Source organism: Hirundo rustica, chromosome Z, assembly GCF_015227805.2.
Source record: "Hirundo rustica isolate bHirRus1 chromosome Z, bHirRus1.pri.v3, whole genome shotgun sequence".
NCBI lineage: Eukaryota > Metazoa > Chordata > Aves > Passeriformes > Hirundinidae > Hirundo > Hirundo rustica.
The window spans coordinates 43,640,709-43,665,318 of record NC_053488.1 but is presented as its reverse complement, the minus strand read 5'-3'; the positions used below and the strand labels follow the sequence as shown (position 1 = coordinate 43,665,318).

The 24,610-nt window shown below is 37.2% G+C and overlaps 1 protein-coding gene across 1 annotated transcript in view; it reads left to right on the top strand.

The window, feature by feature from the left end:
- Positions 1-9,557: 9,557 nt before the first annotated feature.
- The window catches only part of DIRAS2 (DIRAS family GTPase 2), a 42,032-nt gene continuing 26,979 nt past the window's right edge, over positions 9,558-24,610 (top strand). Inside the window, exon 1 of the mRNA XM_058424069.1 lies at positions 9,558-9,618. The gene's annotated coding sequence lies outside the window, so the exon portion shown is untranslated. The remainder of the gene's footprint in view (positions 9,619-24,610) is intronic.

Below are 24,610 nucleotides of genomic sequence, written 5' to 3'. Positions count from 1 at the left end.
GCATGTGCTTGTGACAAAGAGAAAAAAAACAATGGTTAAAAAAGCAGCACTTGGGGCACTTAGCCTGACATTGCACGGCAGGTGTCCCTCACTGGGGTGGAAGTAGAGGCACTAAACTCTCCTTTCAACACTAATCACATATGAATTATGTCCTTCCAGAAAAGTCACAATCACAGCACTTTTAACAGCAAGTGAAGGGTAAAGAAATACGGCGGGCTATATGTGAAGCATCAAAAGCTGTTTGTTTGGTTTTTTTCCTAAAGTTTCCTTTCTTCTTATTTTCTTAATGTATGTCTGAATGCATAATGCATAAATAATTTAAATAAAACTGTTTGAAATTTGGAGTTATTTAAAACAATAAGTTTCCTTTGCCTCTCTGTATCTGAGGAGCAAGATGGGGTGGCTTTGTCGGGGTTCTTTTGTTGAACAAAAAATCTCTTTTCTGTATATAACATTTTTCAAGTGCAAATCATGAAAGTCTGTGTGTGAATGCTGTACATATTGTCATAGTATAGTGGGGAAAATCAGACTTTGTGTTTGAAAACAGGAACATTAGGGGAAGAGTTTGGAGGCAGATGTGTTCAAAAGACTCCAGATGGCTCCAGACACCCAAATAACACTCAGATCTGGTCTGAAGTGTTGGAGTCTTAATGAAAGACCTGGAAACCTGATGCTTGTTTCCTAGTGCCTACCTAGCCTGATTCATCTCTTGCAATTCATACAACAGTGTAGAACCCAGAGTGCTAAACCAAAATGTGTATATGACCCCTACATGATGTATTTGCAAGCATGGAAGACATGCAGTGTGGAAAACAGAAATAATTTAATTTCACCAAGGTTTTAGAAAGACACTGTAAATGGATACCATTGTCCTAAGTTGTATTCAATTACTCTTCCATCTTGCAGTCTTTCAAATAATTTAAAGGCATCTCCAAAGTGCACTTTTTATCAATCTCACTAGCCCTACAAGAAAAATTATATACAAAGATGCTGATGTATGAAAGATGTTGTGATTGCAAGACTATAGTTTAGAGAAATATTTATATTGCTACAACTTTCCTTGGACTCTATTTTGAAGAGACATTTCCATTGCATTTGTGAGATGTAGAGTATTCTTGCTGGGGACTGCATACTTTTTCAGACCTCATTTTTAGGCCTTCCAGAATTCATCTAGAAGAGCATTCTGGTTACTTTCCCCCCCTCACTTATTTTTATAAAATACCTCTTTGTCTTAATTATTTGTTTTTCTTTGAGGGATGAAATAGTTACAGCCAAATATAATTGCTTTCCCAACTTATTCATACAGTTTTCAAAGCTTAAAAAATAGATCAGTGGAAACTGAGACAGGTGGTCCTAGTTGGCTTTTGGATCTAAGGAGCCACATAGGTTGTTGATTCCATTAGCTGGGTATTTCAGGGAATTCAGGGCATCCTGAAGGTACATACTTCCAGGTTTCTCCCTTAAATGTGTTAAGAGAAACAGTGAACTATTGAGGTGATTTTGATTACATGGAATAAGCATTTTTATGAGAGATTTTTAGTTAACTTTGAAACTAACCCTGTGTTCATATTTTTTAAAGCTGCTATTGCCTTAATTTACAACATTTATGTTGTTGTAATCTTAATTTTCTATGTTTCTGTTAATATATCTTGTCTTATTCATGTTTCAGTGCTTAGAAATCTGTGATGAGAATTGTTTTGAACTTACTAGGATCTCGGCTCTGTGTATCTATATTGCTATAAGGCAGTGGTAGAGCCATGGCCACAGGGAGAGAACATTTACTTTCTATGATTCTCTACATCCATTCATGTACATGTGTAGATTTAGAGTTCCCAGCATGCTTCTCTCTCTCTCTTTCCCTCTTCCTGTCCCTCCACAATTGTCCTCTTTTGTCATGTTTGTGCTCTCGTAAGATGAAAATGGTTTTTTGCAGTAAAGTAAGTATCAGTGAAAGGGCAGCACAGTTTTTTGAACAACCTGGCCATATATAAATACAGGCTGTAAGTATTACTACCTTCGAATTTATGTCTCCATGTATTGCATTAGACCCACTAAGGCAATATAATTTTGTATTGAATACAATAAAGTACAGAAAAATATGTCAGAGCATCAAATTTATTTTTAATTGTACCAAGACAGTAAATATCTGTGTGAGTTGACACAGGCAGGCAGCACAAAACCATGCTGAAATGCAAAGAGTAAATTTATTTCATTTCCTCAGTAGCAGGAGGATCCTGGACCAGCACCAGGAGGGGTTGAGAGACACTCAAGCAGGAACAGAGGCACCATCAGGATCAGCCCACCCTAATGTCTGATGGGAATCTTGTTTGTGCCCTTTTATAAAGGACTCATGCACCTGTAGTTTACCACCCTGCTGTGACCTCCCCTGTACTTTTTAATGATTTCTGAGCCCTGATCTTTTCTTTCCCAAGAGAGGCAACTCAAACATGTCAGTGAGGGTGTCCCCAAATCTCTCCAAACACCAGTGTCATCTCTATACAGAAATTCTACTTCCCAAAACAGACAAACTACAAACAGTAATAGGCATAAAATATGGCATTTCCCACACTATTATTTTCCAGGCTTTGGCATTCCCAGCTGCAAGGTTATTTGAGATAATTTACCATCCTCCTCACCACTGTTCTGCTTTCAATCCCTTCTTCCTAATAACATCTAATTCAGAAATTCAGCAATACTTCATAATGGGACCCCACAAGTTAAGTTTCTGATTTATTTTTTTTCCATTTATTATTATTTATATAAAACGATGGAGGTGCATGGCAATTCAGGGATTTATAAGGCAAATCCCCAGCCCTGTGGATGTAAAAACAAACATGACAAATAATAATGTTAGTGTATGTAGATAGGAATAATATGAAAAAAATAAAAATAAAAATAAAAATAAAAATAAAAATAAAAATAAAAATAAAAATAAAAATAAAAATAAAAATAAAAATATAAAAATAGGAAGATACTTTACCTAAGGAACAGTATGCATTGACATGCATACAGAAATAATATAATAAAAGGCCACTGAGGTCACAGAATAATATATTTGAAGGTTAAGAAATGTTAGAATTGAAGATCCTATGCACTGTTTTAATTCATCCTACTAGTCTGCATCTGTCTTCTAAAATTGCATGGCCCATATGCTATCTTTTCCAGGAGCCCTGACTCATTGCATAGCTAAGGTAAACTTGCTCTGGTTTGTGAATCAGGTTGAATAGATATGAATTTTGCTGATTAAATTCATGTGGGTTTTTTAGCTGGACTGGACATTATTTGATGAATGAGGATTTTGCCTATGAAGGTAGTGTTAAATATGATATACATATAGATTTCTAAAGGACAGTAATTTTGCACTGAGCCTTTTCTGTGGTTACTCTTCACTACAGCCGAGAGTGTCTTTCTCTGTGTTAATATATTGCTCTTTCAGAGAGGAAGGACCTTCCTCCCATCTGCCTCTCCTCCTCCCTCTCTGTACTGGGGGTTTGTCAGTGACTGCCTGCACCAGGCGGTTAGGAGGACAGCTGATGTCCTGTCAGTCTGGATTATAGTCTACTGCACCACACATTTTGATGGTAGATGAGCATTAATAAAAACCCTAAACATTGGCTTATAGAATAACTGCCAATGCCCTCCTAAAGTGAATGAAACAGGGGTCTTGCAAAAAAATTGTATTTACACCACTTGGGGCTATGTAATATATAACAGGCACACAGTGGATTTATAGTGGGTTACGTGTGACTTTAGTCTTGAATCGTATCATTTGGGATCCTAGCTTTGTAACTGTAATGCATAACTTAGCTGGACTAATATGGGAAAACCATTAAATTTCTCACAAAATATCCCATAACATTTATGGGATCCTTATTTCATTGTACAAAATACTTCAATTCATCACTGAACAGCTGAATAGCAAAAAACCCCCTTTTTTCTAGCATTCTGAGGGGAAAAATGAGCTGCTTCTGATAGAGTTTAAATGAAATTATGAAAGACCCAATTTATGCAGACAATGAAGCGTGCAAAAAATCACTGTTAAAGGTTATGGTCTGATGAAGTTATAAACAACTGACATCAAGGCTTTCTGGAAAGGTCATGAACTTCAGTGCTATACAGTGCCACAACTCCATCTACAGCATTCACCTTTTTCTATATTTTGTTTATATTCTTTTTTCCCAAAGGGTAAAAATATTCAGAGATTATTTTGGGACTTGAATGTGAGACGGGGGAAAAACTAAATAAGTCTTTAATATGACTTTCTTTTTTTCAAATGTTCCTTTATGTTTCATGAATGTTCTTGAAAGGTCTCCTTGTAAATTCAAGGGCCTACAAGAAAATTCATGAACTGTGTGATCAGCTGAACTGTGTCTTCCCAGGAGTTCAAACTGAAGAGAGGCAATATATATCAAGTAAATATGAGTAACATGAAATGGATGGCTGATAACTGGTGGTTTACATAGAAGTCTTTGTCCACCAGAAGAAAATAAAGTATCTGCAGAATGAGAATCATTGCCTTCACAAAAGGTATTTAACTGATACCCCCTTTGTTAGTTTCAAAGCAAAAAGAGAATGATGGATAGAGGGATCTGCATATACTGGACACTGACAGCATTTGAGCTGAGTTTCACCTGACGCTTGTTTTTTGAATGTCACCAAGCTGACCTGTTCTGTGAGTCAGTTAACCAGCTTTATCCCATACTGTCAGTCTAGTACTAGCAGTTACTGCTATGTCCATCCACAGTTTCTCTCCTTTTGATTTGTTTTCTAAATGAACGGCAGTGCTTGATCACTTAATAGGATGTAGAGTGCCAAAAGAGTGGATGAAATAGACCTTGGGGTCTAAAACTACTTTTGGAATACACACTTCAGTCGATATAAGATGGTTGTATATGATATTTAGTTATGCAAATATTTGTTAGTTAAGAAAAAGCAAATATCAATGAAGAAAAGTCAGCTGGTGTGGTGAGGACTCCCCTAATGTCATTTTGACCTTACCATTGTTAGAAAAATTAATCCATGAACACCAGAGGTTTATGTCCAAAAAGGAGACAGAGGAGACCTTTTACTTTATTCAAATAAAGGGAGAGGCCATGGGGCATTTCCTCTGGGGTCTCTCAGTTTTTCGGAGGATGCAGCCTCCTCTTTTATCCTAATTTCCTGGCCGCATTTCCCTCTCTCTTTCCCCACTGGCTGAGATACTTGAGAGGTACAGACTTCCCGAATGCCTAAGATGTATTTTAATGTATATCCCCCCAAATTTTTAATTTTTATGGGATTTATGGGTTTTTCCCCATAGTTGCTTTCATCTTTCAATATTCAATTTCATTTACAAACAAACCTATGGTTTGTTTGTAAAGGCAAGTATCTTCTTTTCCATTCATCAATCAATAGAATCCTTCCCATTGTTTCTCTTATCTCTCAGTGCTAGTTTTATCTACTAGCAGACCCAGGGCTTGTTTGTAAAGACAAATCTTGTCATTCCTCTCACCATAAGCGTTACTCAGTCACAGAAAGAGACAATAACAACAATCTGCCTTCTCACTGTGCAAACATTTCTTAACTAAATTCCAGTGTGACAAAAGGATCACCTTGAAAATGTATGTGAGGCAGAGAGGTGTATGACACAACAGCACACTTCATCACAACAAATCTCTGTCTGCTGTTTTATCTTTAAAATGTGGCTTCTAAGATAAAGAAGTTGTTAGGTGTTGGGGGTTAAGATTTCCTGTGGAATTTTTCCCCCCATAAGTTGCTAGGAGACTACATACTGATGCTTAAAGGGTGCTTGCCCCCTACAAAAGAAGTGGATCACTTAGTTTAGTGGGGGAGGAAAAGGCTCCCGGGAGGTGAGGGTGGTAGTCTCTCAGCTCTCGGTTTTTTCCGGGGAGGATGGTCGAGCGACAGCCAGCTGCGTGGAGTCCACGGTTAACGAAGGAGTTCGGTCCTGGGAATTCTATCATCTGCTGGAGTGCCCAGGAGTTCAGAGCTCTGCTGGATCTGGCTCAGCTTGTGTCCAGCTGCTGCAGCTTCTCCAGCACTGCTCACTTTGCCTGCCACGGCACCCTCCTGCCTGCTGGGGACAACCCACCGTTTCCAGCCACCAGCTCCCAGTTTCCACCATTTCAGCTTGGTGCTCTTGGGGTCCCAAGAGATCAGACTGCCCGGGGCTTGTGAGACAAAGCCCCTCGGGGTTCTTGGTTCTGTTTATTATTATTATAATTGCTGTTGGTTTTTGTTTGTCCTTTTATATTTACTAGTAAAGGACTGTTATTCCTTTCCCCATAGCTCTGACTGAAATTTTTTTTTAATCTTCCAAATTATAATAACACGGAGGGAAGGGATTGGAATTCCCCATTCCTAGAGAGGCCTGTCTCTCTCTAGGAGGTACCTGTCTTTTCAAACCAAGACATTAGGAAAAAAAAGAACAGAAAGGGCCATAGGGTGGTTTGAGCATCCTTAACAGCAGTGACAACTTCTACAGTCCTTATCTCACATACCTAGAAAGATGTGATTGAGTACATGTTACACAGAGCTTCAGGCTTTTGCTCGCATGACAGCGGAGTTCTTGGCATTGTCATTTTTCTTTCAAAATGACAAATTGTCATTAATTTTCCAATTATGCCTGAATATGAAGTGGATTTAATGAAAATTGTGGGTGAAGTTAAACTGGAAGGCTGGAAATGTTGGAAAATAGTATTAGATTTCAAAACAGACAACAGATTGGAGGAATGTTTAGGAAAACTAATTTAATTTTTGACATAAAGAAATACCAGAAACTACATGTAGGAATGAGCAACAATAGCACAGTTGAGGAAGAGCCAGCTAAAGGTAAGTGTTGCTCTGAAAGTGATCAAGATGTTACATTTTATAAAAGCCTCAGTGTGAATTAAAAATATTATGATACTACTAAACACATCATTTTGAAATATAAGAGAAGGAGAACAATCTAGGCATCTGGAATACTTCTACTCTAAATAGAATTACTACAACTGTGTCTAGACTGCAATTTCCAGTTGTGAGCACATGTATTTCCAGAAATATGTAAAGACACTATCTAGAGCAGAGAGATTTTGAGGCAGTCCAGTCCACAGAACTGGTGAGAGATCTGGGAGCCATGACCTGAATGAACATGAACATGAAAAAAATAGCATGAACAAAAGACTCAACTAAAGACAATGGCCTTTTATGTAACTGAAGGAGTATGGAAAAGGAAAAGAAACAACATATACAATTTGTTTGAAAAATAGTTAGGATGAGAAATAATATGCTTAAACTACAGCCAAAAATGTCCAGGATAGAAATAAGGAAAATAATTCTAATAAGGAGGGCAGTGAGTAACTGCAGTAAATAATATAGGCAAGATTTGGAATCATTGTCTCTTAAAGTCTACAGAACTATTCTCTGGCATATACCTCACCCAATCCTCTTCTGAGAAAGAAGCCTGGCACAGAAGACCTCTTGCTCCTCCTTCCAGGTTTCATTTTCTAATATTAAATTTTACTTCTACAGCGAATTTGAGATTAATAGAGATCCATAATAGATTTCTTTTTGTTTCCAGCAGGCAACTTATAGCACTCCTATCCCCAGCCATAGGATGTTCCCAATCCTTAGTTCTTTCCTGGTTGCACATAGAGTAATTTTTTTGTCTTATTTTGCTAAAGGGATGTAACCTAAAAATACTCTCAAGGTGATATTTTGGTATCTGGAAGTTACAAATTGCATAAAATAAACGGAAAGTGTTCCAGTGGACCCAATACATGTACACTTACTACATCACTATTACCATCACATCTTCCAGCAATAGTACTGGAATAATGCATTGTTCCATGTTTTGTAATCTCCTGCCTGAGTGAAAATATGAATCTGTTGGGACAAAATTCTAAGAGATAGAATGAGTGTGTCATGCTTGGAGGTAACCTGCTTAAGCAGAATAATTTGTGATGTTGTGATGCAAGTTTACACAGTTCATATTCTACATGAAGACTCTGTGTTAATCCACAGCACACAGAAAGGGCGAGACTCATCCCATCTAATTCCAGACACTTTTTGTTACGTAAATGGTAAGTATGTCTAGGAAAGACAAGTCATCTAGAATCCAACAAAGAAGAAATGCTGTGCTGAAAGATGACCAATTACTTAACTGGAAAAACTCATCTTCTGCACACATTATTCTTTCTCTCTTTAAAAACTGGAAACAGTTTAAGTTAAATGTCTAATGTCTAAAAAGCTGAAATTATTTGAGCAGCAATTTCTTCTTCATTGCAGCTGGATGAATTAAAGTCTAAATACAGATTTACCTGTGGAGCCATGTCAGTTACAGCATTTAGGAAGGTAGATCACACTGTAAAAAGAATACCCTACTAAAGTTGTTGGACATACGTTTTGACACATGGGTTTCTTATTCATAGACTTCTAAAATCATGTCCTAACGTACATTTTTTAACATAAACAGTTGAGGAAAATAAATAGAGAAAGTTGAGGAAAATAAAGAGACCAAAATAAGGAATAAACTAATTGTATTTAGATAGGGACTTGATTAAGATGACGAAACTGTAGCTTGCTTGAGTTGTTAATGAGTTAATCTCTTTCAGTGAAGTATGAGACCATTCCCAAAAATTAAATAAATCTTCATGTTCTGTCAACTATGTACATTCCTCTAAGTGAGTACAAACTTTTTTTTTTTTTTAAGTTAAGGCATCAATTTATCTATAAAGTAAGCATTGATATTAAATATTCTATGATTAATTTTTCTTAGTATCAGCAGTTGGGAAGATGAGAGTACAACTACAGCTTTAAACCTTTAAACAGAGGAACATATTAATTTCTTCTATGCCCGAGCTAATTTGTATTGTCTAAAAATAAAATACTGACTTCTGCTTTGGGCTACAATTTTTGCAATCCAAAAGAAGGTTAGTGTACTTCTATGAAAAGTCAGATGGGTTTACAGAGTTTATTTCGACACTGCATCTGCTTTCTCAGATGTCTTAACTGGGAGTTGTATCAGCAACAAACAGAGATTCAGAAGACTGCAAGAATTAACTTGACAAGCTCTTATTCTCTCTCTACTTTTTTTTTTTTTTTTTTTTCCTTAATGTTTATTTTTTAACATGAATAGGAAGACCGCTCAGCCAGGACAGCTGGCATCGACTGAACAAATTGATATCCCACACCATGTATTGCTGTGCTCAGCAGACTAGGGAGGAAGTTGCCATGAGGGTTGCTGCTCAGGGGCTAGCCAGCGTTTGGTTGATTGATGCTGAATGTTTGTTTTCAGTTGTCTTTTTTGGCTTTTATTGCTCTTCTCCCTTTTCACTAAAATATTATTAATATTAGCACTGGTATTTGTATTATTTCTATTATTATTTTCATTACTAAACTGTTTTTATCATAACTCACTGGCTTTCTCACTTTTACCCTTTTGATTCTCTTCACCCATCTCTTTTGCAGGGAGTGACTGAGCACATGAGTATGGGGTTAGTTGCCAAGTGGGGTTAAACTACCACACTGAATATTGCTGTTTCTGGTTTACAGGGAAAGATTCTTATTCAGAATATCGTCATACACAGCATGATAGCCAAAGTAATTTGAAATAATCAGCAAAGCGCCAGATAAAGGGTAAGTTCTAAAGCAGTATTATGGAGTGGTCCTATAATATCTTAGTGAATTAATAATACTTGCATATATTATTCATAGAACAGAATTTGGTGAAGAATCAAAATATCCTCAGTTCTCATTTCCCAAATGTAAATTCAGTTGCCATTTCACTTCCGAGTTTACAACTCCTTTTATAATATTTCTGCAAGTTTATTTTTGTTCTGTTCATCCCTCTAGTGTTACATGCCACAGCACCTACCAAGATCATTACCTTTATCTTGGGAGCTACTGCCTTTGATGCAATATCTTACCTAGCATTTCACACTCTGTAGAAATTAATACAGCATCCAACTGGGACCTAGAAGGCAGCTTTTACAGACGTAATGTTGTTGAAATTTAACTCTTGTATTAGCCTACTGCTTCATTTTGTACTCCATAAATTGTTTATCTCCTCTATGAGCATAAAGCGTATTCTGCTGTGTCCTTTACTAGCCTTTTATCAACATTCCTTCAGGGAGTTATGTTGATAGCTGCTATTCAGAAGGCTTCAAATGAGGACTAAAAATTCTCATTTCTAAGGAGATTTCTAAATTCTCATTTCTAAATTCTTATTTCTTTTTTCATCTGGGTTAAAAAAATACTGCTGCAATCAGATGTCTGTAACTGTTGCATGCATACACACATTTTATAATACTATCATCAATGAAGTACTGCTTAATGGGCATCATGGCATCTCCATATTTCCTCACCCTCAGTGGGGAACCATTTTCCTGAAATAATTTTTTTAGGTCGCTTTTTATAATTCCTTGTGTGGGATAAGTGCAAGGCTTCCTGTCCTTTTCCTGCTCCACGTGTCTGCACTTTTCCTAGCAGCATCACAGAGACAGATTTTTTTTCACTGTATTTTCACTGTCCATGTGAAATCCTTTGATTATCAAAGTGCTTGTAGAATCTTTCACTGCATTTGATGTCATGCAGGAACAGCTTTTTTGTTGGGTGCTTCAGGGGGTTTGTCAGAGATCTCAGCAGTGTGCTCTTTGAATACGTTGTTGTGGCACGAGTGTTGGGTAGCAGATTATACGGTCCATTACCTCCACTCTGCCATGCTAGGTGTGTGCACTGGGGGATAGCTCATGTGCTAGGCTCACAGGACTATTGCAACATGTTCTGTTTAGTGATGTTGGAGCTCAGTTCCTCACCCAGAATTAGACAAATGCAATACTAAATGAGTGGTACGTAGTTTGCAATTCCACTGTAAGTAAGCCTCAACAAAGGAAACTGCCAGTGTTCCAAGCCTCACTGCCTCCAAATTGTTCCTGGTACTGTAGGACTCAATAGCACTTTTGAAAGTTCCTATTTATTCCTTTTTTTCTCAATTACAAGACTTCTGACATACTATTCTCACACCTCTTGATCTTGGCTCCTGGTTAAGTGCAAGCGTGCCCAGGGATTCCTCGACGCCATCATCTCATATGCTCATGAAGTCCAGCTTCCTGGCGCACTGTTGTTTCACTCCACTGTGGGGAGCTGCGAGTTCTTTTAAAAATAGATGATCTAGAACGAAATTAAGCCAAATGAGACAAACGTATCTGAGAACTGTTGATTGGTAATGAGAAACAAAAAGGATTGCCCAAAACAAAGAGGGCTAAAAACAAAGACAGAAAAGAATGAAGGAAATGGAAAAGGAGAGCCAAAAGGCAGGTTGGAGCCGAGGCAAAAAGCACAATACCCAAAAAACCACAGGCCAAAAAACTCTCCTAAAAGGCCCAAAGGGCAACTGTCAAAACTCCCCAGTCACCAAGCCCCAAAAGCAAAAAGCACAAATCCAAAAAGCAAGTCTCAAAAGCCCCCAGAGCTTGAGGTGCAGTTCCTTTTATATCCCCTTGCCCCTCCCAGGGTCTGCCTGCTGATGAGACCCCTGGCCCAGTCCAAAGTCCCACTGCAGTCCATTGGTACGCACTTTTTGCCATCCGATTGGAGAGCCTTTCCAGAGGGTACAGCATTCTTGGTGTTCCCCTGCTGACTGCCCATCCCATGTGAGATATGAAATGGTTGCCAAGCAAACTCTCTTCAGATCAGACTTCTTCTAGTTGCCTCCTGCACATGGGACATGTGAACCTTGACACACACCTCTGACAAACTGTGTTAAGACAAATCAAAACAAAGTTGGCTCCGCACATCTGTGCAGTGAGATTATCCTGGGTTCTAAGAATTGCCCCAAAGCACCACTAACAAACCTAGCAGTCTTCTTGTATAGACAGTGGCAGAACTCATGTTTGGTAAACCAGGCTGATAAACAATCTATAAAAATTTAATCACTCATGTTAGCCTGCAGTTCATGTGTCAGCACAGCCCTTCAGGATTCTGTTCCTGCTTGGCTCTTTTGACTTCTCTTCTTCAGCTACATCTCTAACAACACAAAGTCTCTCTCAACCATTATTTAGATAGATGATGTTGCATATAGTCTGACCTGAATGTTAACATGGAGGAGAAGATTAGGGTTTCCAATAGCCTGGATGATACTCCCTGTAAATATTGCATCACAGTGGAGAATTACAGTTTCACACTGTAATTGATATATACATTGAATATTCATATATATATAATGATATATACATTGAATATTCAAAATAAATATTAAATGGAATAATTTTGTTTCAATTTTTCAGATAGACATACTTCTTTTCTTTGAAAAAGAAAAGAAGGCTTGTCTCTACTCTTACTTACCCATTCCAGAATAAAACCTTCATTTCATGCTCTCTATATATTCTGTTGTAAAATTTATGTTCCCCATCTGATTTATAATATAATTTTATGAGGATTAATTCTTTTGGCATTAATACTCATTTTTACTTGGCTTTTCTGTCAAATTATTAGACTCTTGGGTTTGCATATGTTTATATAATCAAAATTATGTTAGGTAAATTTGCACATAGATCTTTATGTATGATCTAATTTTTAATTTCATTTGTTGATTTTCATGTGCAAGATGAAACATGTTTTTTTTAAATTTTGGTTAGTTCATACCAGAAAGGAAATACATGCTCTACATCAAGATTTCTTTTTTTTTTTTTTTGAGAAAATGATTTACCAACCAGACACTTGCTGACAAAAATTTGTTATTTTGTACAAGTAGTCTAGAATGGCTATGCAGTTCCATAGTGCATGCATGTGTGTCTGTGTGAGTGTGTGTGTGAGTGTGTGTGTGAGTGTGTGTGTGAGTGTGTGTGTGAGTGTGTATGTGTGGATGTGATTACATCCTAAATCAGCTGCCAAGGTGTGATGGAATCATGCAAAAATTAGAAGAAAAATCCTGTTTGTTATATTCCACGGCAAGAGTTCAGGTGGCTCTCTGGCTAGAAAATCAGGAGATAAAGTAGAAAGAAACATGAAAAGTAGATTCTGAGTCAAATTTATGATGACATTTTCTCCCTCGTGATTAGGTAGGTCAGGTAGACAGGCAAGCACAGACCTTATGATTATGTTTATGAATTTCTGTATCACTTAAGGGGGAAAAAATTTTGGCTAATAATAGTCTTGTTATATGATTGTAGAAAAACCTTCTATATTGCTACTTAACTGTTTTATGCTGGGTCCTCACTTTTCCATTTGTACTTAAAATGTAGCTGTTTATGCAGAGAGCTACTACAGTGAGGGCTTCTTTCTTGAAAGCAGTTCAGTTAAGACCGAGAGGAAATCACTAAGCCTCTTCAACCTAGCAAACAGGAAAGATTTCATAGAGATCTATAAAAGATCGAGTTACATGGAGTGAGTAAGGGCACCAGTTAAAATTGAGAGGACATGCTCAAAATAAAGGCATTGTTCTTCACAAAGTGTGGAACTTTGGAGCTGCCGGAGGCCTTGGTACATATTGCTGTAGACTTCAAAAAGTTGTTGCTAGATTAAGAGGAAAATGGCCATGCTTACAAAAGAGAATTATGAGGGATGAGTCATGGAAGAGACAAAGAACACTGCCTTATCTGGCCTTACCAGATGGTAATAGAATACATACCTCTGTATGTACCATCTTACATTGCCACCCAAGACAATCTGGTAAAAAACATGAATGTGAAGGAACTCAATATGATTCAAGATGAATGAATGAAGGATTCCTCTCATATTTCTACATTATAAAGTTATAGACAAATTATTAGTATTCATCATTAATAACAATTTAGAGACATTTTCAAAGCATCAGCCTGATACAATCACTACATACAATTTTCTCTTGTCCATGCCCATCTAAACAGATGTGTCACAAGCCTGTGACTTGCCACCTGGCTCTTAGGCTCTCAGCTGATCCTGATTTCTGCCACTAGCCGTGCCCTGCTTGCTCTCCCAGTGGCCAGAGAGGCCACTGCCCATCCTGCTCTCATTCCCTAGTCTGTGCATCATCCCTGCCCTTTCAGAGCAGCTGTTCTTTTCTTCTCCTTTGATTTTAAAGGAGAATTGCATGCACATATCAACTACTAACTTTATCAGAGTTCTTTGAAACCTTACTCTATGAACCATCTGTCAGAAAATACATGCTTGTCAAAGGCCAAATCTGCTGTCAAGAACTGACAATAATAATAATAATAATAAAATATTAAAGGAAGAATCCAAACACTCTGTTTCATTAATGCAAATTTTCTGGACTTCTTGAAATATTATAAGAGAAAACTCTGAGAAAAGTGACTGCAAGATTCCATTCCACAATACAATAACAGAATAGTGGAGTGACTTTACAATTAGTTTTATAATTATAAAAAATATAAATTTTGCTTGTCTGTAGAATTGTCCCTATTTTTTTTTTTTCTTTCAGGTTGAAAAAGGAGAAAAAAATAAAAGTAAGAAAATTTAAAAATGAAGTGGTAGAAATTCTAGAAATAGAGTTATCTAGTATAGAGGTATTAGAGAAACCTTCAAATAGATTTGCTAGGGTTATCTATATCTGTTTCCTAGAGTATTTTGATGAAGGACAAAGGAGTTGTTGGAATCCAAATCTGTCATTTTAGCCCTGGTAGAACTGAGTACAAAAGAAATTTTTGTTCAAGACATCTAATATAAAAAGGAACGCAATTTTAAAACAACTGAGTGTTGTATTTTTGTGTGAGTTCTTTCTTGTTCTTCCTCTATTCCAAGAATTCTTCCCAGGAAAGAGTTTGTCTCAGTATGAAAGCAAAGATGCTACTATTTTCAGTGCCCTGACATGAAAACATGTGTTTCAGTTTAGGAACAGCATTGCCACAATTTATTGTCCCCACTGAATTACTCCAAACCATGCACAGTTCCATCACTCCCCACTCCCTAGGTACCCCTGCAGTGGGATAGAGAGGAGAATTAGAGGCTCAAAAGGTAAAGATCATGAGTTGAAGTAAGTACAATTTACTGGAAACAGCAATGAAATGAGACAACGGACACAACAACAATACTAATGACAGAGTGTACCAAAAAAAGGTGAACAGCTCACATGCGTTTGCTCACTATGGAATACCTGACAGTAGGGAATACCCAATTGCTCCTTCTGCTACAATACATGATCCAGAAGGGATCTCTTCCCCAGTTCCCAAATAGTGGTGAGGGGTTGTATAAAATAATCTCTGGGTCCTCCTGGCTACTGCAAAAATTAACCTTGTCCTAGCTGAAACCAGGACAATGTGGGATGAGGAAAAGAAGCATAAAAATTTCTGAAAGTATTTTGCCATGAGTGTCCATGATAATGTATCAAATTATTTTGAAATCATCTGCTCCCATGTGAAGGAAGAAAGACATCTGGTGAAGAATTAGTTTCCAGATGGCTCCACCAAGAGTTAACAAGATGACTTAATCAAATGCTAAAGGTGAAGGATGCTATAGCCAGAACTGGATTTAGTTCATATGTTGTCACAAAGCTGCCAATGATGAACTTGTAGAAGGACCACTTGCTTAAAGAACATGTAAATACAGCTTGCTAAAATTCAGCAATATATAACTCAAGAACACAATTAGATGAGTGCTCAAGAAAGTTGCCTTTGTAGTTCTGTAAGTCAAACTCAAAATCATGTGTGGACACAAACATCATAGAATCATAAAATGGCCTGATTTGCAAGGGACTGTAAAGATCATCTAGTTCCAGCCCCCTGACACGAGCAGGGACACCTCCCATTAGTCCAGGTTGCTGAGAGTTCTGTCCAACCTGACCTTGAACTTCCACTTCCAGGGATGGGGCATCCACAAATGCCCTGTGCAATCTGTTCCTGTACCTCACCATGCTCACAGTAAAGAATTTCTTCTTAACATGTTATCTAAACCTACCCACTTTTAAGGCATTCTCCCTTCTCCTATCAGTATGTGTTCTTGTAAATGGCTAGTCATTCCAAGCCTCTTGTAACTATTTTCTCCCCCTCCTACCTCTAAGTTCCCTCAGGTGCTGGAGGGCTGCAATTAGGTCACCCTGAAACCTTCTCTTTTCCAGGCTCAACATCTGCAATTCTGTCAGCTTTATTTCATAGGAGAGGTGCTCCATCCCTCTAGTCATCTTGGTGCCTCCTCTGGGCTCACTCCAGCCATGCCCTTTCTGTGTTGGGGATCTCAGGGCTGGATGCAGTGCCCCCAGTGGAATCTCTCTTGACCTGCTGATTGCGCTGCTTTTGATGCAGCCTAGGATGTAGTTGACTTTCTCTTTGTCACTCTTGGTTTCATGCCACTTAAAATCTCTTGGATAGAATCAGATAACAACAATGTCCCTAACGTCTGCCAGGGCCTGCCACAAATCTGTGGATCAATAGTAGACTAAAGTAACCTGTGACTGGTTCCATGCCTTTCATCTAATGCATTTTATTATTTATGGAAGAAATGCCAATAAATTCTATGAATTTTCTAGATGTCAGAGAAGAGATCATCAGAAAAGATAACTTTGAGCTTACAAAAACATTGAGTGAGTTATAAAAGTAAAGACTAGGTCCAAATTATTTTATGCACATGTGCAAAAACAAAGACATATAAGCATTCACCATTTTTTAGTTAGAGAATGGGGAATACAGAGGATGAAAAGATGTACCAGCCTTGTTCAAGTTGTTTGCTGAAAGCAAGAAAGTACTTTTTAATATCTCTCCTCTGCTTCCTAAATATAATATGTGCTGGGAAGAGATTTTGGAATCTGTAATTATGAGCTGTGTTTAGCAAAAGGACTCCCACCAACATTTCCAGGATGTCAGTGGAGAGACGCTGTTTGCCATGGCCAATTAGAGGTCAGGAAGATAATGGTGACTGAGGGCTCTTTGTCTTAAAAGACAATGTTTTAGCACTGAATATAGTGTCCTGCCATGTCATTATAAACATGTTAGGCAGATGGAGGAGATGGAGGAGAAACAGGAGCATTTTCACAATCTTCAATGGCAGTGCCATTGATCCGGAATTGGAGACAAGAGTATCTTTGTCAACAAGACACTTTCCTCACATCTGTTTATGCAGATGAAGCAAGAGGTTAAATGTCAATCCCTTTCTCTTCTCACAATCAGAAGTGGAAGTAAAAGTTCAGTTTTCTGTGGTAGTTTGTTTGTTTGTTTTGCTTTTTTGGGTGTTATTTTTTTTTTTTTTGGTGTGTGTGTGTGTGTGTATATGTGTGTGTGTTTTGTTTTTTGTTTTTAAACAGCAGAAGGCAAATGTTTAGGATCAGTAACACGCTTTTGTGCATGGAAAGGGGCAGAAATTCACACCCTCAGGAATTTAAGTCATTCACTCTTCAGTTTCCCTTCGGTGAACAGAATAACGCTGGGATGTAACTGTTACAAAGCTATTAATAACAGCAACAGCAGGCAAAACACTCATGATGTATGGAAGTAAAAAAAATGGGTTCATTTCCCTTTTTGAGTTAGTAAAATGTTACTTCACTGTGTTTCTCTTTGGCTGGCTTTCCTCTTTAGCACTGACTCAGTAACAGGTGGTCCAAGGATGGAGTTGTTCCATCATATATCTACCTTTTTTTTTACCTTTTTTTTTTTTTTTTAAACATCTTGATTTATAGTTGACCCATCTCATAAAAGCAAAATTTTCCAAAATGTCACTAATTTCTAAGTGGTATTTGGCAACCTGATGTCTTGCTTAAAGAGCTGTTTCAGAGAAATAAATTTTCATTTTTTGGTCTGTTTTTTTTTATTTCTTGTCTGTTTGCATATTCTTTAATTTGCAGAACAAATATCACTTCCCTTCTTCCACCTGCTTACAGATTCTATCACAGGTCATTATAGACTATTACTCATTAGAAGATGGTATAACAGTTTTGAAACAGAAGGTAAATCAGTCTGTAAAATATTTTTTTTCATTTTATTTTGTTAGTGTTAATAATTTTCCATTTTCTGTGAACATAATCCTTTCTGGTTCTGTAGGATACTAGTAGGACTTATATGTCCAGCTTAATTATATTCAGCATGAGAGAACTGGGATGAGAAATGTATCCTAACCATCATGCCACTTAAACAATTTGAAGTTTATAATCAGTGCTTTAGAGAATTCAAAGCTTTGATTCTTTTTCTAACCACTTCCAATGCTTACTCCAACTCAGACATGCAATGGGAATGGCTATAAAAAGAGATGTGCAAAACAACTGACTCAGTCTGAAGCATGCCTACTGCAGGTGTTGGTTAATGATTTCTCTGTTGCAGCAGGATAGGTACATTTTATTCTGGTCTCAAACTGCACCTTAAAGGGGACAAGTACTATTAAATGCCATGTAGGAGCCTGAGAGCTGTCCAGTAATTGCAGTTGTAGGTGGGCAAAGAGCAGAGTTTCTCAGAACGTTCACAATTAATTGGAGGGATTGGCCTGACGTACTTTAAGACTATATCAACTTTCCAGCTGAGAAAGAAAATTCACCTTCAGTGACCTCAGATGCTGAGATGAAAACTGAGAGGCACAATTTGTGCTTCAGACACCCATCTGACTTTGCAAGACTGACTGAAGAAGAAGAAGTCAAAAAGTTTTCTGCCAAAATATACAAATAACACTGAAAGTCAGAGCAATACATTTATGGATTTATTATTTGTTCATTTAAATTTAGATTAAACAGAGAGTGAGTACCTTACGGAGTTCTGACACACAAGTAGCAGCTGTTTAAAATGAAAATATCCCATGCAAAGCAGTTAGTTGAATGTTTCTTCATCATCATCGTCATCATCATCATCATCATCTTTTCTGAAATCTCATTCTTTCCCTAAGGTTTCTGATGTTCCATACTCATAAGTAGGTTTTGTATAAGAAGATCATGGTGGTGGGCTTTGATACCATCCTATCCTAAAAATACTCAAATATATTTTTCAATGTACTTTAACCATCTTCTATACAGGGTTGGTTTGGGGGTTGTTTTTGTTTGATTTTTAACTTATTTATTTTTTAAGTTGGTTTTGTTTTGATTTTTAGTTTTTCTACTTTGGTTGTATTTGCTGGGCAAATTTCCAAACCCTCAGGAAATGTTAGTTTATGTGGGTTTCAGTTCCTAAAATGTTCACATGTGATCAGTTTCAGAAACATACGGGTGGCAGCAGCCCACTGGTTTCCAATGCAATTACATCAGCCATGTTGCATTGCTTAAAACAGAAAAAGACTTAACACTGCATTTTCTTACTTTGTGACCATCCTCTCAGATTATGAAAAGACTGCAAGATCTGTACTAATTGCATTTTCTGGACAAATTTTAAAAATTGCATTTACTATCCTTTCAAAATGTGGGACTTATTCTTTGGTTGGGCTGTGGGAATTGAACACATAAATGCACAGTATCCAATCCCTCCAATAAGTACAATGTCTGTGATGTGGCCAGTAATCTGCACAGATTCAATGATCATTTCAGCTGAGATGCTCCAAAAAATCAGGCAGCAGCATGGGTTTAATGAATGAGCAAGACACTGTGAAATTTTCCAGATCCTTTAATTTAAATGTCTCTGTTTGCCCTGAATTTTGAAATGGAGGTAGGGAACTGGCAAAATAGCCATGAATAAAAATAAGTGGGGTTATTCATAGAGTATTTTGAGGGTAGTATGTTCTGTTTACTATCTGAATATACTGTAGTGCCAGTGACACCAGTGGTATTCATTGTTAGAAATAAAGAATAATTATCTGCCTCATATATTAATTTCTGTTATATGTACTGTTATTAAAAAAACCCAAAAACCTGTTTTCAAGCTTTAAATGTTCACTTAAAGAAAATACATTTATTTATATGTTTACATATAGTTACATGCAGAGACATACATATACAGAGAGAAATAAATGCATAATTTTAAAATGCAGTATAATTAGAACTGGAAAAATCACATAGATTTGAAGAAATCATTGTTACTGCATTTGAGATGTCTAACCATTACAATACATGAAAGTGAAAAATAAGTCTGTTCTCAAGAACAATGAAATCAGTGAAATGTGAGTACAATTCTGCTTGGTAACATGTTATGTACACCTAAAAATGTAATGCAGAAAATTATGGAGAAATTCTGGCTACAGTAGAACAAACTCTTCCTATTTTGGCCTGCAGATTTCAATGCAGTGTAATCAAAAAAAGCAGCTTTACCAGGATCTTTTCAAAGCTTTTCTTTATCATCTGTTGAAATTGTGGTAATCTCTGATTTAATGTGCTTTTAATACATTCTGTTGGAGGCAGAATAGCCTTTACCACATCATTCAAGTCAAAGATGTTATTTTAACTTTGTTCTTGCATTCTTTGTCCCTTAAAGGGCTACAGATACAGTAGATTTCATTTCCCATTTCTAACCCATTTTCAGATTGCCCTTTATCACATCCCCCTGTCCAGTACATTAAACTGGTCTTTCTGGGTGCTGGATCCTGAAACTCTACCCTGTGTGAAGCAATTTGTTCCATCTGGCAGCCCCCTTTCCTTTTCCTAGTATGCAGAAAGCTGGTATCTGTTAGCTTCTGGCTATTTCTGTTCATATACACTTAAAATTCCCACACATATAAACAATGAGAATGAAAAAAAATTAATACAAAAAGAATTTTTGTGACTAATATCGAAATTTTACAATTAAGTTTTGTACATCACTTGCAGTATTAGAGGTGGTGCATATTTACATAAAACTCATTTGTGATATTCTGTCAATGAAAAGAGCAATCTAAATATAGCTAAATGAAAATAGAAAATACTAAATATAAAATTTAAGTATAGCTAAAATGAAAAAAACACTCTGATAAATTACAGATCTGATTAATTTCCTTGGCTTTGTTTATTCCTGGTTTGCAAGGCCAGAATTATCATAGCAGGACAAAAAGTGAAAGGATCTCTGGAAGACCAATTGAGTACAGCATTAGCTTAAATTTATTATATTATAAATAAGATGCAAAAGACAAAGCAGAAGAAAATAAAACCAATGCAACAAAAATCCTATAACACAAACCAAACCTACTGCATTAATGTAGGCAACACCCCTTAAAAGACAAGAAATCAGTGAGGGTGCTGACAGTCTTGCTTGCTGTAAAATGTACCCAGTTTCACAATCTGAGTTTTGGGTCAACTGTTTTGACATCAGCAAGTGGTATATACCATAAATGATCTTTTGAACCATTAACTGTTTTCCCCCTGTTTCTGTTCTGCACCACCCAAGGAAATGCAGAACAGAGTACTGAAAATCAGTTAATTCAGTTTAAGTTTCTAGTGTTGCCTAAATTTTAGGCAACAAATGTAATATTGTCTTGAGCCACTTACATTGAATTTCACACAAGACTGCAGTATTTCCATAGACCATACTTAAATACACCAGAAAAAAAAAAAGTGTCCTGAATAATAATATTTAAAAAATACTGTTAAAAATATCACTGAGTCCTAAAGTCATATATTTGGCCTCAGTCCACATCTGGTATGACTGTGTGGTGAAAAGAGAAAGCTGTTGAGTTAACTTTGTCTCTCATAGGTGATAAAACATCCCAGTGATGGTTAAAACCCGGGCAGCAAAGTCACCAGCGTCCCATTTGAAGCCCAAGAGATCCAGCACAAGCATTATAAAGGGCCTAAAGCAAGAAAATTGGATGGACAAATGATCCAGTCAGCCCTGCTGCTCAGATGGGTAACAGATGGGTAAGGTGTAACATCAGCAGGTGTCACCCTGGCATTGTCTATTCTGAAGTGAGGCACCAGCTAGCAGATTTTGTGAACTGAGCAGCCTGCAAGGCTTCCAGATACAGTCATGGTACTCCTGTGTCCCTTGCAGAGCCACAGCCAGCTGCTGTGGGAAGACTCCACTTGGCATAGGCCTGGAGCTGATAGGTGCCGTGAAATGTATTCTATCCATTTTTGAATGCCACCTTACAAAGTGTTAGACCAGACAGCCTTGCCCTTCCAAACACCAGGCAAGTGGGACTTTTGAGATATCTTTTTGCTCCCACATTGCCAGTATGCATGATAGACCTATTGTGAGATATGAGATATGATATGCTTCAGTTTTATACTCAGGCTATTCAGTCAAACAGAAATTTTCTGAAAGCAGAGTCTGAAAAATCTTATCTTGATTTGCTGTATTGACTTGAAAGGAGGTATTTGTGAAATACAGTTTGAAGGAAGTACTGCAGTGTAGAAATATGCACCCATAGGCCAAGAAACTCTGAGCCAGAGCAGAGTGCTAGAGATTTGTTGCACATGGACCTCTGCCTTCACTTTCTTAGCTTTATGATTCGTCATAATATTATTACTGTAGAATGTTTCTGGTTGGTTTACACAATCATTAAAAGATGGAACAAAACCGTTATTTACTGGAAAAATCTAAGCGTATTAACATGATACAAATCCTGGTGATATTATGGTGGCCTGGTGTCAAAAAATACCTTCTTCAGGAAAGGTGGATAGTGATATGCCATTAAGTGTTTTCTAGTTCTCATTTAATCTCCCCAGCAAATACATTTTTAAGGTATCTCTTACTTATTTTAATTAGTACATTTTTATTTTATAATTTCTGCTAGCCACACAAATTCTGTTTCTGTAAATTTCACAAACATTCACCATCATACTCCCGTAGTACATTATTCCTATGAGTTTTCAGAATACTGGAATTTCTGTGAAAATTCCAGACACATCAATGCTTTCAAGAGGCAGTGGAGAGATATTTCTGGTATAGCTGTGTAGTACACCATTATGTCATATGGCAGAGTGCAAGAAGTTATCAAATTTATGTGATTTTTAGAAATACAAGTCTGTGTTTTTCTGATTAAAAGTATATGTCTTCATTGAGCTTCTGGTTAATCATTTGTCCCATAGATTTCTAAGACAGTGTCAGTGCTTTTGTTTGTAATTATAAAAACTGGAAATTTAAATAAAAATCAAACCACAAACATTTTTAAGCCACTAGAAATTAAATTTTTAAGCCACTAGAAATTAAATTTAGTGTTAATGATACAGAAAGTTTGATAAAAAGATTGGTTCTATAATCCATTTTGCCTTTTCAATACTAATTACATCTTTGGGTAATGTTTTATATTTTTAAAAAACTATTTATGTAATATATGCTATAGGATAAATTAATTGCTGGAATAAATAATTTTAAAACCATTGGTTTCAATAGAGTTGCAACTGTTTTTAACATTGTCTTTTTAATCCTTTCTTGGAGAGGTAGAACCAGAATGAATATCTTCCCAAATATAATTTGGCAATTAAAAAAAAAATTCTCCCTCAGGCTTACTCTTGTTCAGGGTGAGGTATTTTTAAATGGATTTTCTTTTTACATTGCAGGACCAGGGGACACACAAGGTTGTCAATATTGACTAGACAGGCACTGATGAACTGCTGAAAATTGGACAGAGAGGTCTCACTCTGTGAACTCTAACAAGGTGTAATCTAAGACATGGCATGAGCTTTTCTTCACAGCTTTCTTTAGGGTTTGATAAAAGGGGAATCAGTTCTGGTGACTGTAGCCCCTCTCAGTATAGCTTTCTTTCCAGACAGAGAGGGGAACATCAAAAGAGCATTTGAAAAAATGGTGTTGGTAATCTCATTGAGAGTGTCCCTATTCCTGAATCTTGAGGTAAATGCCTGGGCATTATGCTTCTGGAAATTCCTTTAACAGCAAAGTTAGAGAAATTTGTGTTGAACCGTGTCCAGTAAAACCTGTATAAGAAGACTACTGTGCAAATAAAGGCAGCCATGACTGAAGCCAACTCTCCTTGACAGAACAGGACCGCACTCAGACACTTGGGCCAGCTCTTCCCTGTTGTGAAAGACTTATCTCATTTTTTCATGACATGAGAAATCACACAAGGCATTCATATTTAATGTTCATAATCTGAAAGAAGACCAACAGGCTGGGAGGGGAAGCTTTCAATCTGCAGATCTCATGCTACTCTCATACTGAGAGTACAGGAAGTTCAGTGTATTTAGTTGTAGAATCTGTGTTTTCAGCTGCTAAGTGAGCTGTGAAGAGCTCAGGCCATTTGGGGTGAAGTTTATTGCCTTTGTAGTGGAGTGATAGTAAGGACCTCATCAGAACTTTAGATCATATAAAAGCTTCACTGAAATACTGATTGGCGCAGTACTTTTGGGAAATGTACATCAGATATGCATGACTTGCAGTCTTTTGAGGGTTTTGAGGGTTGATGAGGTCAGGAGACTGGTGTGGAGTGCAGAGACCTATACAAAAGTGAGCAAAGAAGGCAAGGCTAGTGAGCACACAATAACCCTACCACTAATAATGTGAGGTCACAAGATGACCATACATAATGCCTTGGTAGAAGATGCTGACTCCTTCAAGACTTAAAGATAGCCAGCAACTTTTTTTTTTCCTTCATTTTTTTCCTTGTTTTTTTGGGGGATGTGTGTGTGGTTTTTGACACTTTATAAAATGGTAGGGGAAAAAAGAGTCTTTCGCCCTATTTGTACCAATGGTTTTTTCCATGTTACTGCCTCGTGAGGGTGAGGTTGGAAATGTTGTCCCTTGCTGACAAGAATTCACACTTGCTTAAACTCCTGAACTGAGCTCTAAATTTTACTGTGTGGAATAGTAGCAATGCCAGCACCTCCTGACTTTTGACACTATGACAAGGTCTCCGAATTTGACGCTGC